The following is a 21,282-nucleotide window of genomic DNA, read 5'->3' on the forward strand; positions in this document are numbered from 1 at the left end:
AATTCAGTCCAGGTTCAACCACTTTAATTCTGGCAATTGCTGGATTACGAAAACTGATTTTTTTTTTAAGGCACCGTACAAGGACCCTCTGTGTAAACATATGCGTAGAACAGTTTCGGTAAAAGAGACCGATAGAATAAGTACTAGGCTTACAAAGAATAAGTCCTGGTGTCAATTTGTTCGACTCAAGGCGGTGCTCCAGCATGGCCGCAGTCAATAATAAGAGCTAATTAATTTTCCACTTTCTCTCTTTGTATTTCTCTTAATTTAAAGTTCATATACTACAACGTTCATATCGTACATCGTTTTAGATGACTACTTGAACTAGCATAATCCCAACCAGTGAAGGGGAGTGTTTTAGAATCCTATTGCTGTTATTGCTGAATTCAATTCAAATTCAAAACTGCAGCTTAGGATAAATTTCGGTTATAGTTTAGAATATAGTATTCCATTTACTAGCATATTTACTATGAAGGAGGCATAAAATGAGGGAGTGAAGTCCTAACAGCAGTATGTATTGAGAAATGTGTAAACGGACTTGATAAATTACTGGGTGATGTCTTAGAGAAATAAAAGTATATCTAAACATTTTTTTTCTTGATAATTTTTATGTAGTAGTCGAAGGAATGTTTGGCTTTCGTTAGGAGTGGTCAACACAACCATTCATGATACAGAGGTTGGGAGTGAATCGTCATCACATGTTACTTAGTCGCAAACACATGTCATATAGCTGCAACAGAATGCTGCATCACCAAAAATAATGTGATTTCTCTGACATCACTTTGCAATCTCTCGAGTCCATTTACACATTTCTCAATACATACTGCTGTTACGACGTCAATCCCTCATTTTATACCTCCATCGTAGATGGATAGATTTGCTAGTAAATGGAATACTACACTTTAAATTATAACCGAAATTTATCCTAAGCTGTCCTTCTACACCTTATTTCGAGCAATGAACGACAAGATAAGACTTTCAAGGCAGTTGCTCCCGCGGACCAAAATAAAATTTGGGATTTGCGGAGGGTCAAAGTTGGTAACAAAAACAGGACATGCAACAAACCAAACCAAACGAATACAAACAGGGAGGGCCGTTAGGCTCAGCCGAGGTAAGGTAGCGAACGCTGGAAGAAGATTCTTTCCGCTGGATTGCAAGAACTTGATCTGTGTATCTCTTCTTCAGTCCGCCAACAGACCGTTGGTCTTCGGTCAGTTCCCCGTTGAAGACAGTACTGGGGAGACAGAAGCGTGGCATCCTGACGTGATGGCCAGTCCAGTGAAGTTGCTGCTTCTCAATAAGAAATTCGATGCTGCAGGAGTTGCAGTTACCAAGATTATTCAATGTGGAATCCTGTCTTCCCACGAGACGTCCAGAAAGTTCTGAGCGTTTTTATGCTAAATCTTTTAACGTTTCATTGAACACACCCGAAACGTAACACAATTGAAACTTTGGCATTGCTTGAAGTGGTAGTGCATCTCTTCTTTGTTCCTGACTAAAAATAGATCTAACTTTCATTCCTGTTACCCTATGGATAACCCAAAATTTCATACTCGCGTTGTAATGCTTCCCTTTTTTAAAAAAGAAGAAAATGCTGCAAAGACTTGCAAAAACATTTGTGAAGTTTATGGTGATGATACTGTAGGTGAATCATCTGTTCGAAGAGGGTCTGCAAAATTTAAAGCAGTCCCCGTGGAAGATCTTCAAAATTGGATGAAGATATTTTGAAGCCAAAAATCGAAGAAAACACAAATATCACGACGTGAGAACTTGCAGAGGAGCTGGATGTTTCTAAAAGTACGGTTCATGAAATATATCTCTTTGGGCTGATTAAAAAACGCTCAGAACTTTCCGGACAACCTAATATATATATACTCCTAATATATATATACTCCTGAAGAAGTGCCAAATGTCTAAATCCAATGGACCAGTCACTGGATAAGTTTGGCACAGAAATGTTAACATAGAGTGGTGAATAAATCGATATATCGAGTTTGAAGTCTCTGTCTCTTTTGAATATAAAAATTTAAAAGTTAAAAACCTTATAATATATATATATATATATATAGGTGCAAGAGTGGCTGTGTGGTAAGAAATTGCTTCTCAACCACATGGTTCCGGGTTTAGTTCTTCTGCGTGGCACCTTGAGCAAGGGTCTTCCACTATAGCCTTGGGTCGACCAGAGGCTTGTGAAAGAAACCCGTTGTGTAAATATATGTGTGTATATATATATATATATATATATATATATATAATATGTGTGTGTATGTGTTTGTCCCCTCTCACTGATTAACAATCGGTGTTGGTGTGTTTACGTCCCAGTAATTTAGCGGTTCGACAAAGAGACCGATGGAATAAGTACTAGGCTTTAAAATAAGTCCTGTCGTCGAATTCTTCGACAAAAACACTTCATGGCGGTGCCCCAGCATGGCTGCAGTCAAATAACTGAAACAAGCAAAACAATAAAATAATACGTGTGTGTGTGTGTGTGTGTGTGTGTGTGTGTTACGGGAACATAGACACTTTTAAAACAAGAGATTAACATAAGATTTTGCAGTCATTTTCGCTCGTGCTGAGCTGCAACAAAGGGTTGGCGACCGGGCAGCTGCCGAAGAAGCCGGAACGACCATGGAAGAATGGCGACCACATATCATACAACAGGTCGCAAGGCGTAACGTCGACGCTATCACTCCAGAGAATTGTGTTCCTTGGTGTCTACGCGCCTAGACCTACCTCCCGAGATGCCCCGACCGCCAAGAAATAGACGGCTAAATCCTCTCAAACGAACTCTCCTTATCAAGACTGTAAACCAATAATTATCTTAGTGTACAATAACATTAAGAAAGAAAAAATGCAAAATCAAAATGTATATACTTTTCCCAAGCAAATATATTATGCAAAGAAAGAACATATATCACAACATGATGTATTCAAAAATCATAGAAAATGAGAATTTGTTGTAATTGTGAGTTTCTTTAAAAAGATTGAAACGGCTGGAATACGATTTCATGAAGTCTTTAACAATAAATACATGTACCTATGCATAAATAAAAGAATGCACTGAGAAAACATGGGCACGATAAAGTGCTTAAAGCATAAACAATGGATGAAAACATGATTATGGTAACAGTGATTACAAGATAAAACTAAACCAGCTATCGTGCTAATTTGATAGCTGAAAGTGTTAAATTCAAACGAATTTTGAATGCTCGAAAAGGCGCTTCCTCGTATTCCGACTAATTTGAATGCTCTCGACTAATTTGAATGATGTAAATGCTAAATTCTTTGACCGAAGTGCGAAACTGAATGATCAAAAAGAAAAAAAAATGAATTTGAATGATTAATTTCATGGCGCTAATTTTTTTTCGCGACTTCGAATGACCGGATTATCAAATTGAATTATAAACGTACGAAAATGACTGCAAAAACCTATGTTTAGTTTCATACACGTGTGTGTGTGTGTGTGTATGTGTGTGTGTGTATGTGCGTGTGTGTGTGTGTGCAAAATTGATAACATACAAATTATTTACGATAAAAATTTGCTGTTTCATTTTCATTGAAATAGTAGAGTATTCAGAATAAAATCTTACCCTTTGTCTGCATTTAAGTTTCTGAATGTCACTCACTCCAGTTCCATATGCTGTTCAGTTTAGTTTAGTTTACATCTCCCAGCTAAACCGACGTATAATATTGCATTTAATATTACAGAAAACACATTTCAACGATGCCGGATGGAATAAAAATGTCCTTTTGCTGAATTTAGATATTAAGATGGAAAACTGTATGGTTTTCACACCGAACTTGGGTAGAAGAATTAAAAGGATGTGTAAATGAACAACATCACTTTTCAATTCAAAATGTGCTAGTTATAAAACAGTAATTTAATCTAATTGTCAGCAATATTTATATCTTCTCATATAACGATAAGGAACACTAAAGCGAAAAGAGGACAATGTTCTAGTTATGATGACATTAAAACATACGGTAAGCGGACAGAAACGTTAGCATGCCGCGCGAAATGCTTAGCGGGATTTCGTCTGTCGTTACGTTCTGAGTTCAAATTCCGCCGGGGTCGACTTTGCCTTTCATCCTTTCGGGGTCGATAAATTAAGTACCAGTTACATACTGGGGTCGATGTAATTAACTTAATCTCTTTGTCTGTTCTTGTTTGTCCCCTCTATGTTTAGCCCCTTGTGGGCAATAAAGAAATAAGAAACGTTAGCACGCCGGGTAAAATGCTTAATCGACTATCCCCTTCCCCAATTTCAGGCCTTGTGCCTGTAGTAGATTATTATTATTATTATTATTATTATTATTATTATTATTATTATTATTATTATTATTATTATTAAGAAGACGACGAGCTGGCAGAATCGTTAGCGGTATTCCATCCGTCGATACGTTCTGAGTTCAAATTCCGCCGAGGTCGACTTTGCCTTTCATCCTTTCGGAGTCAATAAAATAAGTACCAGTTGAACACTGGGGTCGATGTAATCGACTCTCACCCACCTTCCCCAAGCTGCCCTTGTGACAAAAATTTGAAGTAATTATTATTATTGTTATTTCGGCAGTGAGCTGTCAGGAACGTTAGCACGCCAGACAAAGCGCTTAGCAGTATTTCGTCCGTGTTAACGTTCTAAAAACCAGTGAAAGAAGCCCTCTCCCTCAAAATATTTCAGGCTTTGTCCCCGTAGGACAAAGGATTTTTATTTATTTAATTATTTATGTATATATGTGTATCTCTTCTATTTTTAATTATTATAAATCTTCCACTGAAGAGGGAGCCGGTTTCTAACAAAGATACAAGACTCCATCTTTGGGATGTAGTTAACACAGACAAATTCACATTTGGAATTGGAGAAAAGTCTTGCATATTTCTACTGTTCCAGTCACAGATTGATTACATTTGTAATGTACAAATTAGCCGGTCGATTTCTCTTTCTGAAAATCCCAGTTTATCCAGATTCTTCTTTAAGCATTTACTAACAAAACCATATGTATGTATGTATGTATGTATGTATGTATGTATGTATGTATGTATGTATGTATGTATGTATGTCATTATTCAATTTTCTTGCCAATAGAGAAAGAAATGGTTTCTAACTTAGATCCAAGACTTCTTCATTGGAATTTCAACATCAACAACAGCGTATTTTTGTACTTTTTTACTTGTTTCAGTCATTTGACTGCGGCCATGCTGGAGCACCCCCTTTAGTCGAGCAAATCGACCCCGGGACTTATTCTTTGTAAGCCTAGTACTTATTCTATCCGTCTCATTTTTGCCGAACCGCTAAGTTACGGGAACATAAACACACCAGCATCGGTTGTCAAGCAATGTTAGGGGGACAAACACAGACACACAAACATACACACACACATACATACATACATATATATATATATATATATATATATATATATATATATATATATATATATATATATATATATATATATATACATATACATATATACGACGGGTTGTCAAGCATCGGTTGTCAAGCGATGTTGGAGCGACAAACAAAGACACACAAACACACACATATATATATATATATACATATACATATATACGACGGGCTTCTTTCAGTCTCCGTCTACCAAATCCACTCACAAGGCTTTGGGCGACCCGAGGTTATAGTAGAAGACATTTGCCCAAGGTGCTACGCAGTGGGACTGAACCCGGAACCATGTTGTTAGTAAGCAAGCTACTTACCACACAGCCACTCCTATATCTATGTGTATGTGCAGAATTGTATATTTTGTTTTATATATGCACTCTGATACATATACTTGCATATCTAGACATGCTCATATATATTTAAATGCTAATCTTCTAGAAAGTTTAACAGAGTTTTTACAGTTCTAGGGATGGATTGTATGTATGTATGTATGTATGTATGTATGTATGTATGTATGTATGTATGTATAAAGAAGTGTATTCTCACGCAGGAAATAATAAAGGAGATTTGGTACTGGGGTGGGGTGGGGGTAAAAGATGCACTGAGTCTGAAATGAGTTCGTTTTAAAATTTTGTAACATTTACTAAAATACCAAACTGTTTTGATATTTCCTTATGAACATATTAAAGAGAACTAATCTGTTCCCATTAATGTATAACGAAAGATGACCGTTCTAAATATAAATGTTACCAGAACTATGGACATATATATATATATATATATATATATATATATATATATATATATATATATATGCGCATGAGTGGCTGTGTGGTAAGTAGTTTGCTTACCAACCACATGGTTCCGGGCATCGCCATCAAAATACAGGACCAGATACTGCAACAGCTTGGGCTTCAAGGGCCCACTGCTCTTTAATACCCTTGGAGGGTACAGAGTTTCACTTTAAACAAGGTGAAATATTTAAGATTAAATCAAATTTCACCTGTTCATCGGACAACCTAATCTATGCCATTACCTGCTTAGGGTGCGGTAATCAATATATTGGCCAAACAGGAATATCACTCCGTCGAAGAACCACTCTTCACAAAGAACAAATCCACTACCCACAATGCAGACAGATACAGGTCAGTGAACACATAGACAGGTGTGCTAGGAACCTTAATCCTAATTTCCTAATTTTCCCCTTCTATCAATGTTCACAGAATACCTCAGTACAGCAAAGAATAAATAGCGTAGCAACTTTCATCAATAAATATCATCCACAACCTAACATGAGCACAACATAATAGAGAATACCTCTAACCTTACCGATGATGCCACTAACACCCATACATCGCATACGCCATTCACATTACAGATTTATATCTACCTTAATTGCACCAAATCCAGACCTACTTACCTCCCTTACACAATCTTTTTACTCAGGGACTAGTAGACCCGACACCGTTTGATAATCGGTACGCATTCAAAGCCAGTGAACAGCAATAACGACACCGGTTTGACTTTGAATCTCTTTAACAATTCAAAATAATGAACTTAATTCCTCTAAATTCTACCTCAGTTCATCTAATTGTATTTATTTATCGCTACATTTCATAAAGAAGCCTTTAATTTTTTGGTATTCAATGTGCATTTTCACTTTTTTTCTTACATTCCCCATATCTTTTCTACGTGTAGTTTCTATTTTCTTTTTGAAACAAATTTCTAGTATATATACATACATAAATATATATATACATATGTACATGCATATATATATATATATACATATATGCATAGATATATATACATGTATACATACATATATATATACATATACACAAACATATATATACATACATATACATATACATATATATATATATATATATATATATATATATATATATATATATATATATATATGCATATATATATATACATGCATATATATATATATATATATATATATATATATATATATATATATATATATATATATATATACATACATATATATTTATATTTATTTATTTATTTATTTATATATTTAAAAGCTAATTTATTGGTGGAGAACTTATTTAAAAGCTCATATATATTTATAAATATAATTAAGGGATCAGCAAATATTTGCTTCACCATATACCGAAGTTCAGAAATAGCAGCTAAAAAAGCTGAGAATCCCACAGATAGCATCACTTGTAACTCACAAAGGCAAAAACAAGAAGAAAAAACAATGAAAACTAACCTATTCCGATGTTTAACAGTAGACGCGTTTCTAGATCATGATTGATAATAATCAATTTCCTTCATCAGTACTGTATTCCAGTAGTAAATTTGACTATGCTAGCAAACTATGTAAGCATGGACTAGTAACATTCCACACCGACACGGGTCTGAAAGCATAACCGAATCCACCTCGGTCAGCCAGTCTAACTGTCCTTCCCTCAAGAAATTACCATGTGCGCGACAAGTGATATCGCAGAGAATCTGCGTATACTACCAGGGAGTGAATAATTATTACAAATTAAAAGGGTAAAGGATTATCAATTTATAAATTAATAAATCAATTAACAATTAACAATTTTTACCAAGCCCATCGGTATGAAAGCACCATTATTGGTGGAGAACTTATTTAAAAGCTCATATATATTTATAAATATAATTAAGGGATCAGCAAATATTTGCTTCACCATATACCGAAGTTCAGAAATAGCAGCTAAAAAAGCAGAGAATCCCACAGATAGCATCACTTGTAACTCACAAAGGCAAAAACAAGAAGAAAAAACAATGAAAACTATCTCCACCAATAATGGTGCTTTCATACCGATAGGCTTGGTAAAAATTGTTAATTGTTAATTGATTTATTAATTAATAAATTGATAATCCTTTACTCTTTTAATTTGTAATTATTATATATACATACGTATATATATATATAGACATATATATATATACATATATATACATATATATATGCATACATAAATGTACATATATATATACATACATATATATATACGTATATATATACATATATATATACATATAGATATATACATATACATATATATATATATACATATATATATATGCATATATGTACATATATATATGCATATGTATATATATATATATATATATATATATATATATATATATATATATATATATATATATATATATATATATATATACATATCTATTTTAATAGATAACTTATTTTAATAGATAACTTATTTAACACTAAATTATTTAGAAGTTATAGTTTCATTTAAACATAATATTAGAACTTCGATTGGAATAGTGTTGATATATTTTCGATTATTTTTGATTAATATCATTTGATTAATTATTAATCTTTATAGTTTATAATATCGTTAAAGTCTTTTTAAAATCAAAACTTTGTATATATATATAAAGTTTAACCTTTTATTCTTAATAATTTTTTCTTTCCTAATTTTTTCATTCATAATTTTTTCCATTCATAATTTTTTCATTCATATTTTTTATTATTACGTTTGTAGAAATAAATAATCTTGTATTTTTCTATTATTCAATTGATCTTTAATTATAATTAAATAAACGTCTTTAGCTTTAAATAGTATAGCTTTAACTATTACACCGGTTAAATATGTACTAATTTTATCTTCATTATTATTTTAAACTTAAACTTCGTTCAACTTGTATTTAAAACAATGATAATTTATGTAAGATGTTTTTTGTATATAATATACATGTTATTATAATGGATGAAGGGATGATTATTGAATGGTTATTATTTTGATATTATGATATTTTTTAAATAATTTTGCTATCTTTATATAATAAGTATTTCATATTAATTCATTTGGTACTTATTGTTGGTTGAGATATATATCTAATTATTGTTCTACTTACGATCTGCCGAGTAGCTATATTTTTGAATAGAATTTATTTTCGATAATTTCAATTGATTTTAATCGATTTAAATTTCTTTTCTATTTGAAAATTGGTTATGAAACACGTGTAATCTTTTTATTATATTTATCTTATGATATTTACTTTACTTTATATTATACTCATTTATTGTGCTTTTAATTATTAATTTTTCTATATGTGATAGTGGATTTTCATCGATGAGTTCTTGAAAATTGGTTATTTTCCCTAAAACTATATATTTTATATATACTTTATCTATAAGGCTCAATTTAATTTTAATTTTTTATAAATTGATTTTAATTGAGTTTTTTACCTGTAATTTTGGATTTTGTCCCTAATATTATTATTACATATCTATATATATATACATATATACATATAAATATATATACATATATATATATATATATATATATATATGCGTATATATATGCATATATATATGTATATATATATATGTATATATATATATGCATATATATATGCATATATACACATGCATATATATGTGCATATATATATATATCCAGATATATATATATATATATATATATATATATATATATATATATATATATATATATATATATATATATATATATATAGAGAGAGAGAGAGAGAGAGAGAGAGAGAGAGAGAGAGAGAGAGAGAGAGAGAGAGAGATTCAAATGAATATGGTACTTAAGTTTAGGCACCAGAATTTAGTACGGTGTTATCCATACAATTTCAAAATAAGGTGATTAAAATGAAAATTAGCAACAAGGATATCCAGCGGTAATGCAGTATGATCGTTGCACCGAACTCCATGGAGTTGCGTGAAACGATCGTACTGCATTACCACTGGATATCCTTGTTGCTTATTTTGATTTATACACACACACACACACACACACACACACACATATATATATATATATATAGCTTTGTTAAGCTATATGCAAACAAACTAGTGGAGGCGAGAATACATTTATGAAAGGTTTATTACTCTAAGTACATCTGGGCTTAAATCACCAATTATTTCTGTTTAGTTCATTCAAATTTGTTTAACACTCACTGTCGACATTCTTTTCTTTTTCTTCTCCTACCAGAAGTCCCTTTTGCTGCTGACCAACTTCCTAGCTAGCCCGAAGCAAAGTTCCTGTCTACGGTTCATCTGCCATGAATCCTGCCCTTCAACTACCACCGTGCAACATCTATATTTCTCCCCATGCCTGTCAATTCTTATGTCAGTGCCGTAAGGCTTCACTTCCACGTACACCAACTTAATTAAATTCGTCTTTAGTCAAAAGGCACCCGTTGTTAATGTCCTGTTATTTGCATTTGTATTCGTGTCCCATTTCTCCGTTTTTTCCGTCCTTGTTTTCGTATACATTCGCTGCTCTTAGTTTAGTTTTGCCTTGGGGCTGGCTAGATTGGAGCAATCTCGAGTATAACCAGCCGAAATTGCAAAGATAATCTGGACCTCGACTGAGGAAAGAAAACTCCGAATAACCCGTCCTTGTTTTTCCTTGTCCCCTTTTTTTTTGTATCATCTGTCTGGATGTTTTGTTGTCTTTTTTTTTGTATCATTTAACTGTCTGCATGTTTTGCGTTCTTGTCTCATTTTTTGTACACCTTTTTATAAGCCCGGTTTCACCCGGTTGGTTTGGATGCTGTGGCTGTAAAACCTGCTCTGTGTAAGCATTCGATTTGTTTGGGCACGCTTACGTTAAAAAACAATTTTAGAATGAATTTTTTTTCTGTCAAAACGCTTAAAATAACCGACCAACAAAAAAAAACCAACCAAGATGCAACCAAATGAAAAATAAACCCAAATACTAAGCGAACAAAGATGCAAAACAAAAACAAACATAAGAAATAAATAAAAAATAAAAAAAAATAAAAATAGGTCAAAGATCTTTTAAATTTTCAAAGCTCAAAAAACAACGAAAAACATTAAATAGCTCAACCTCAATGCGAAATATTACACAAGGCTTAAAAACCAAAAAAAAAAAAAAAAACCCATCTGCAACTGAAAGAGAAATAACTGAAACACTACAAAAAATGACATCACCCCTTCCTTTCTTGTTCATCTATCACCCCTTCCTTTCTCATTCACAAACACAAGAGTATTGTTATAGTAGATTATCTCGGTAATCATGGGAGCTGTGAAAAAGTACAAAGCTCAGCATCACCACCGTATCATTCTACACATCTGTGCAATTTTTCGTGCAATTCCACCCAGGGAACGATATATATATATATATATATATATATATATATATATATATATATATATATATATTGTTGTACTTGGGGATGGTCATATTGCCAGTTTAGCCAATAGTATATATATATATATATATATATATATATATATATATATATATATATATATATATATATATATATGTATATGTATGTATATATATATGTATGTATTATGTGTATATGTATATATATATTTATATGTATATATATATATATATATGTGTGTGTGTGTGTGTGCATATATATATGTATGAATATATATATATATATATGTATGCATTTAAGTACATATGTGTATATATATATATATATATATGTATGTATGTATGTATGTATGTATGCATATATATATATATGTATATATATATATGTCTGTATAGATAAGTATATATATGTGTATATGTGTATATATATATTTGTATATATATGTATATACATATATATGTACGTATATATATGTATATATACATATATATTTATATATACTTATATACATACATTTATATTTGTATATGTATATATGTATATATATACATACACACATATGCATACATGTATATGTATACGTATATTTTATATATATGTATATATATATAAATCATATATATATATATATATATATATATATATATATATATATATATATATATATATATATATAATCATAAATATACAGGGATTAGCATTGAGTTGCTTCTCCAACATACTGTTGGAGAAGCAGCTCAATGCTAATCCCTGTATATTTATGATGATAAATGGTTTTACCGATAAAGGTTTTTTCATACTGAACTACTTGGCAAAATTGTTAATTATTAATTCTATTATTAATTGACGATTCCCGGCCCTTATTCTTGTATATTATATATATATATATATATATATATATATATATATATATATATATATATATATACACGCATCTAGATAACACACACGCGTTCATACACACTTGCGTTCCTGATTCGTGTGTAATCACCGTAATTGAAAGCAATGTTTATAAAATGTCAATAGAAATGTCGATGAATATGTATGTATGTCAGTCGTATTAAATAAATATGTTAAGTAAAATTAATATATATCACATTATATATGCCCAAGTCATATAATTAATGCTAATTATAACTTATTTGGTTTTTAAAATGTTAATTAATCCTTGGAAATTTCCCCGGTGCTACTTACTACATGTAAATATTTTATGCAAAAAACAAAATCGAGATAAATATATAAGATCGGACGACTTACCTCCTTTGTAACTTCTCGTTACGTTTTTATATGTATATATACATATGTATCATGTCGATATTTCTCTTTGCTTGTGGTGGTGTTTAGTTTTATCACAGAAATTTAGCATTTCATGCCAAATGGTGTAAAAGTTTAAAAATTACTTTCTTATTTTGTAAAATCAAACAAAACAAGCAGAGTGACTCTGATTCATACTATTTTATATAATAAATATTGGTAGAGTATAAAAAACGGGTGAGATAGTCCTTTTTAGTTTTTAAAATAAAAAAAGGATTTAAAATGTTTTTATGTTCAGAATAGTTTATAAATACGAATAATAATCAACTAAGCGTGTCATAAAAAGCAGAAATTTATCAACCTGTGAACTAAAAACTTAGGTTTCCAATGACTATAAACTATTCGTTTGTGAATAAATCTGCCGTCTACATTCTCAGAATGTTATTGATGTTTGTTCACTCTCTAGATAAAATGTTGTTTATATAGAGTAATTTCTATACAAGGAAGAGAAAAAGCCTTGATATGGCTGTGACCAGGTCAACTTCCATATTAGCTCTGCTCATACAGGTGTGTACCGGTGTGCGCGTGAGTGACTACCTGTGAGGAAGAGAGAGAGAAGGGGGAGAGAGAAAGAGTGAGAGAGAATTTGAGTTTTTCTTTTATATTAGCCGCCCGAAGCTATGAATGTGACATTTTATTTTTCTTATCCTCGGGTTAAAAAGTCAAGAAGGTCACCTGGAGTGTCTGTTAGTACTGACAAGTTATTCAGGTTATACGTGCTTTTTAAATATAATATACATAAAAACATGCACCTACATATGCAACACGTTGCAAAAGTCTGGGACTGTTTTAAGCATAAACATCGTAGAACCATACGTCAAGGCAACAACAACGCAAGTGAATATTATCATTATTGCTGTCAGAAACGTTAGCACGCCGGGCGGCATGCTTAGCGGTATTTCGTCTGTCTGTATTTCGGTATTTCGAAATGCTTAGCGGTATTTTGAGTTCAAATTCCGCCGAGGTCGACTTTGCCTTTCATCCTTTCGGGGTCAATAAATTAAGTACCAGTTGCGTACTGGGGTCGATCTAATCGACTGCCCCCCCACCCCTCCAAAATTTCGGGCCTTGTGCCTAGAGTAGAAGAAAAAAATTATTATATCGAAGGCGGCGAGCTGGCAGAGTCGTTAGCACGCTGGACGAAATGCTAAGCCGTACTTCTCCCGTCGCTACGTTCTGGGCGCAAATCCGCCGAGGTCGACTTTGTCTTTCATCCTTTCGGAGTCGATAAAATAAGTACCAGTCCCCTCTCCCCAAAATTTCAAGCCTTGTGCCTATAATAGAGAGGATTATTATTATTATTATTATTATCATTATTATTATTATTATTATTATTATTATTATTATTATTATTATTGAGTGAGAGAGCAGTGCATACCATCAAAGTGACACTGGGGTAAAATATACGAAGCCCCTTATACCCATCATAACTACCCGTCTGATAAGGGTACACCAGGCACATGCATCACAATCATATGTGCGCGACATGGTGATCTTATATCAAGATAAACAGCGCATGACCTCGCAGGTGGGGCCCAGTTAGAATTTTCTTCAGATCGAGTAGCCCGTCCCGCTCAAAAGGTCCCTGAATAAGGTTTGTTTAAGGATGTCGAGCAAAACACCCATGTTTCCAAAGGTGAATTATTCAAACACCAACAAATTCCACTCAACACATTGGCTATGATGCTCCCCCACCACTTCTGCTCATGATCAGAGATGCACGTATTGTCAGCCACTAAGGGAAATGCTCAATTGGCTAAGGTCAAGCAACTGACAAGCAAATCAATAGTATTAAGCAGGATATTTGCTGTAAACCTATTATTATTATTATTATTATTATTATTATTATTATTATTATTATTATTATTATTATTATTATATCTCAGTTGCTTATCCCAGAGATCGAACAGAATAATCATCAGACTTAACAAAAAAATAAGGGTACTTTCTGGTTATCTCACCCCCATTAAAAAGTGGACTGACATCTGTTAGTCCGCAAAATGAATTTTGTTTATATAAAAACCGTTTAATAAAACAAAAAGAAGAAAACTTACTAAACATGAGAACTGAAAAAATTTAAACGTCTTGAATCTGATAAAATTTTTATAGCAGATCATAGCATGCCTATTGAGAAGGTCAAAGGTCAACAATATGTTGAAATATTGAATCAAAATTATTTCTTTTAATTCAATCTCTTGTCGCCATATTAACTCGAGTTTTTAATGGCAATTTTTTAATGAGTGTGAGGTAACCAAAAAGCGCCAAAATAAGTACAGGGATCGATTCATTTGACTAAAAATTCAAGGCAGTGTCCCAGCATGGCCGCAGTCTAATGACTGAAACAAGTAAAAGAACGTGCTGGGTTCAAATTCTTATTTCTTTATTGCCAACAAGGGGCTGAACATAGAAGGGACAGACAAACGGATTAAGTCGATTACATCGACCCCAGTGCGTAACTGGTACTTAATATATCGATCCCGAAAGGATGAAAGGCAAAGTCGACCTCGGCGGAATTTGAACTCAGAACGTAACAGCATACGAAATACCGATAAGTATTTCGCCCGGCGTGCTAACGTTTCTGCCAGCTCGCCGCCGCTGGGTTCAAATTCTGCCAAGGTTGACCTTTCATCCTGTCGGGAATCATAAAGTAAATTCCAGTTGAGCACTTGTGGGCGGTGGGGTGGGGGGTCAATGTAATCGATTATCATCCTCCCCCACAAATTTCAGGCCTTAACATTCAATATTTGTATTTGTAAACACTACTATTCATGGCACTGCGCACGGGTACGCGAATATGTATGGATATTTACTGTGAAGTAGTCAACGACTAACTTGTAACTATGACTAAACGACAACCTTCAACTTCTTCCTTCCTCCCTTTCTTCCCAAACAACTCCACCCAATTCTCACTTCTGAACCTTTGATTTCCTTTTCTTTTTCTTACGTTTGTTCTCATAGTCATGTGTTGATCTGTATCGGAAAAGAAAAAAAGAAAAACAAATCCGTGTTATGGGTGCGGAGGCTTATATTTTAAAAAATCTAAAATATTTTTGAATGTGGAAAAATCTAACACAAAAGCTCACATTGTAGAACGAAACAAAAGAAAAAAATAGGTTGAACCAAAAATTTGTCAGCAAAAATTTTAAACGAGGCTCAGAAAAGAAAATTTGTTTCCATAAAAATGAATAATGTGAATATCAAGTTAAAATTGGACAGTGATGTCACGATAATTACAATTGGGTAGTGATATCACGATAATTAACATGGAGAAAAATCGGGAAACCGAGATTAAAAGAATCTTCGAAAATTGCATGTGGTGTTTCAGGAAAAAAAATTACATTTTAAGGGTGAAATGATAAGTGATGTTACATTTCGTGGGAAAACTTTGAAAACCAAAGCTTTTATGCTGAATAATAAGACCGATTTATTTGGAACAGATGGGATAGAATTATTCAACTGATGAGACCTCATCATAATTTGTTTTTTTTTTTTTTGTAAGAATGTGAATGGTTCTTCCGCCAGTACAAATAAGGCGTTGGAGGAATTAAAAAAAAAAAAAGAAATTAAAAAAGATTTTTCCTGGAGTTCTTTTTCTGATGAATTAGGTCTTTGCACCAAAATAAAAGCGGAGTTTCAAGTAAAAGCAAGTGCTATACCGGTATTTAAACCGAAAGGAACCGTACTTTTCGCAGGGTTGAAACAAGTCAACGAAGAATTGGATAGACTTGAAAAACTTGGGGTTATTTAAAAATTGATTACGTTAAATGGACGTCCTCAATAGTTTACTTTAAGAAAAATAAATAAATAAAATCTGTGTATGAGCTGATTTTTCTACAGGGTTAAATGAATGTTTGATGCCATATAATTGATTACCCGTTACCAAATCCGGAAAAAAATTTCACGAAATTGAATGGAGGTGAACCTATCTGAAGCATACCTGCAGGTACAAGTTACTCTTTTACTCTCTTTTACTCTTTTACTTGTTTCAGTCATTTGACTGCGGCCATGCTGGAGCACCGCCTTTAGTCGAGCAAATCGATCCCAGGACTTATTCTTTGGAAGCCTAGTACTTATTCTATCGGTCTCTTTTGCCGAACCGCTAAGTGACGGGGACGTAAACACACCAGCACCAGTTGTCAAGCGATGTTGGGGGGGGGGGGGCAAACACAGACACACAAACATATATATATATATATATATATATAGGTTCAAAAAAACAATAACAAAAAACAACAAAGTGAGGACGTGATATGGATAGTGTTATTGGACGCTCAGGAAAGGAAAGGGGCTTCTTTCAGTTTCCGTCTACCAAATCCACTCACAAGGCTTTGGTCAGTGGGACTGAACCCGGAACCATGTGGTTGGTAAGCAAGCTACTTACCACACAGCTACTCCTACGCCTGTCGAAGATTGTTCAGAATTATTAACGATAAATACCCATAAAGGACTGTATAAATTTAATGGACTTCCTTTTGGTAAAAAGGTATCACCAGGCATTTTCCAACAAGTTATGGACACTATGCTCTCAAGTTCGGATTATCTTTATCTTATTTTTGATTTCGTTATAGCCTACCTTGACGATATACTCATAAAAAGTAAATCTCGTTGTCAGCTTGCTGAGCACATTAAAAAGTTCTTCATAAAAAAAAGAAGGATTATGGTTTTAAGCTCAGCGAGGAAAGGTGCGAACTCTTTCATGTCAAGAATAAAATATCTAGGGCAGATGAAAATGGACGCAGACCAGGCCTGTCAGAAGCGTGTGCAATAAAAATATGCCTCCCCCGACAAACATCACAACGTTACAAGCATTTTGGGGGCTCGCAAATTACTACCAGTCATACCAAATATGCATAATTTAAGAGCATCGCTGAATAACTTGTTAAAAAAAGACGTTAAGTGGAACTGGTCGGACAAATACCTAAAAACCTTTTGAAGAAATTAAAAACATCTTAACGTCGGAATTGTCGCTAAGACGTTTTGATCCAAATTTAGAGATAGTCGTAGAATCAAACACTAGTGAAAGTGGTATTGCAAAAATATGAAGATGGTTGCTTAAAAGCTGTAGCTCATGGTTCGCGTTAGAGAGAGGGAGAGAGATACAGAGACAGAGACAGAGAGAGAGGAGGAAACTGTCTCTGTTTCTCCCTCTCTATCTCTCTCTCTCTCTCTCTCTCTCTCTCTCTCTCTCTCTCTCTCTCTCTATATATATATATATATATATATATATATATATATATATATATATACTGAGGGTGATAAATTATATTAATTTAATTAACATCAATTTAAAACCAGTGGCCCTAGCATATAAAAAACCTGAAAATTCAGAAAAATTGTATTACATGCGTATAAGAAGGGATGACCACTAGGTGGACATCCGATATGGTAGAAAGAGATCATCCACGATCTAACCACAAAGAAGATAATGTTCTCTAGAAAACAATTCAGCAAACATCCTGGTGTTTGCTGAATTTTTTCCAGAGAACTTTATTTTCTTTATATATATATATATATATATATATATATATATATATATATATATATATATATATATATACATATATATATATACAAACAGGTGACGTCACATATCTGTTATCTAACACTTTGCATGAAAAAATAATCTATAAATGTGGTCCAATTGATGTGTTAATCTGAGGTTTTCTCCAATTTCTGATTATTTGTATTTGTTTCTTGATAAACACTTGTTTATCCTGTTGTTACCTGCACTCTACGTGCATAGTGTACCTGCACACCAATGCCCAGGAGATAACACGGGTAACGGAAACCGACAGCACATACGAATATTTCATCCCTTAGTCGGTTACTATAACCGCTAATTCTGTTTACACTATATATATATATATATATATATATATATATATATATATATATATATATATTTTTAAATAATGTTGACCACTAACGTGGACAATTAATGTGCTAGAAATAGATCACATCTTGTGTCTATTAAGACCTAAATTGTTCTCAACATGAAATATAGCAGCATACCAAAACGTAAGCGGGCAAGACATTTAAAATCACCTAAAAAAAAAAACACTATTAAACAGGTACCGGTTTCGGATTTAACGAATCGTTCTTCACTCGTTTATTATTGTTCTTATTTTATCTTATGTCTACTGTCCGGAAATCTTTCGTCACACATCTGTGACCTCTTCAGCGACATTTTCTGTCCTCGTGTACCTTCGTGCTCCGCTTATTCCATTCTGTCCTTCTGTGACGTGTATCCTTACCTGTGCCTGCGTTTTCATCTGTGTCTCTGTGTGTGCGCATGTGTGTGTGTATGTGTGTGTGTATGTGTGTGTGTATGTGCGTACGTGTTTCGCGTACGTGCTTATATGTGTATATATGGGCTTACCACTACGCTGTTTATACCCGTGCCCTTTATCGTTATCTTTGTCGTTCTTAGTGGTACTTTGACCCTCCCCTCACGTTTTCTCTTCTGCTGCTGCTGCTGTTGTTCTAGACCCTCACTTTTCATATTGTTCTTGTATTTTTTTGTGTTTGTGAGTTCGTTCATGTAATTTTTGTCGTCGTTATGGTTGTTGTTTATGCTATTGTTATTATTACGGCCGTTTGTGAAGTTGGTGTATGTGTGTTTGTGTGTATATTTGGGTTTGCTTACTATGTTGTTTGTAACGTGAAGGCGCGTGGCTTAGTGGTTTGGGCATTCGACTCACGATTGTAAGGTCGTTAATTCAATTCCCGGCGACGCGTTGTATCCTTGAGCAAGACACTTTATTTCACGTTACTCCACTCCACTCAGTTGGCAAAAATGAGTAGTACCTGTATTTCAAAGGGCCAGCCCTCTTACACTCTGTGTCACGCTGAATCTCCCTGAGAACTACGTTAAGTGTGCACGTGGCTGTGGAGTGCTCAGCCACTTGCATATTAATTTCACGAGCAAGCTGTTCCGTTGATCGGATCAGCTGGAACGCTCGTCGTCGTAATCGACGGAGTGCTCCTTTTTTTTTTTATTTCAGTGCCTTTTATATAGTTTTATTTTTTGTTTACTTGTTTATCTCGATTTCTTATATTTTTCATAGGTTTGTGCATATTTATCTCTTGTGTGTGGTTTAGATTGAACCTGTGTCTTTTTGTCTCCCTTCTGTCTTTAGTCGTTGTGTTGCGTGGTGTGGTGTTGATGGGTGTTATTGCTCTATTCGTGTTTTCAGTTGAGGTTCGGTCTGTCTATTACTATGTGTGTGGTCTCTGTAATCTAAGTGCTGGGTTAGTTCTATGCGTTGATAATACCTTAACCCCTATATTATTAATCGAGTCTCTAAGTTCTGCTTGAGCATGTTGGTAGAACCCTGACGAACCTTTCGACTCTTTGAGCTCCCTTCAATGTTCACCTATTCGCTCTCCTATGCTGCGTGGCGTCTCTTCAATGTACGTGGTTGTCGTGTTTCTGCACACACACACACACACACACACACACACACACACACACACACACACACACACACACACACACACACACACACACACACACACACACACATATATATATAGATGTTTTTGCCTCATAAAATATAAATCATCTAGGAGCAGTTTAAATGTCCGCTTGTGTCAACTTGTTCTATTTTTGTGAGGAATCTAAAGTTTTAAATTTTGATCTTATATTCACCCGAAGAAAACATTTTTGGTTTGAAAATCTTTGGTGCATACTAGATAGAGCTATACAGAAAACTCGACAGAAACTTAAATCTAAAGATGAATTGTTTCAATAGTTGCGTGAAAAGTGGGCAGGAATTCTACAAGAGACAATCACAAAGCTCATCAGTTCAATACTAAAACGAGTTTCTGAATTAAAAACTGCGAAGAGAATGATAGCTAAATACTAAAGTATGTAATCTTACCTATCGATTCCATTTCGTTGTCCGCTTTGCATATTATATAAAATATTTTGAAAATTAAAGGTGTCTACTTCGTGCATGACTGCGTATGTATGTATACGTATATGTATGTATACGTATATGTATATATATGTATATATATGCATATGTATGTCTACGTATGTATGTCTACGTATACATATATGTATATATATATGTATGTATACGTATGCATACATACATACATATATATATATATATAAATATATAGGGATTATCAGGAGCCTGCTTCTCCAACCGATAAAGGTTTTTTCATACTGAGCTACTCGGCAAAATTGTTAATTATTAATTTTATTACTATTTGACGATTCCCTGCCCTATATATCTATATATATATATATATATATATATATATATATATATATATATATATATATATATATATATATTAGTTGAGATATTACTGGCATGGACCCGCCTTTATTTTAACCACTTAGCTTGCGGTTTATGTGTAATGGTTTTATGTGTGAGAAAACTTAATTGGTTTCTAT

At 33.3% G+C, this 21,282-nt stretch overlaps 1 protein-coding gene across 2 annotated transcripts in view; it reads right to left on the bottom strand.

Moving 5' to 3' along the window:
- LOC106878518 (solute carrier organic anion transporter family member 4C1) overlaps positions 1–13,712 on the bottom strand; it is a 71,467-nt gene extending 57,755 nt beyond the window's left edge. Inside the window, exon 1 of one of the 2 annotated variants that reach the window (XM_014927745.3) lies at positions 12,816–13,712. The gene's annotated coding sequence lies outside the window, so the exon portion shown is untranslated. Of the gene's footprint in view, positions 1–3,590; positions 3,949–12,815 lie in introns of those variants that run through there. The other variant, XM_014927746.3, reaches the window with a different exon arrangement.
- Positions 13,713–21,282: the final 7,570 nt, after the last annotated feature.

This window comes from Octopus bimaculoides, chromosome 4 (genome assembly GCF_046866305.1).
Source record: "Octopus bimaculoides isolate indiv1 chromosome 4, ASM4686630v1, whole genome shotgun sequence".
In the NCBI taxonomy this organism is placed as follows: domain Eukaryota; kingdom Metazoa; phylum Mollusca; class Cephalopoda; order Octopoda; family Octopodidae; genus Octopus; species Octopus bimaculoides.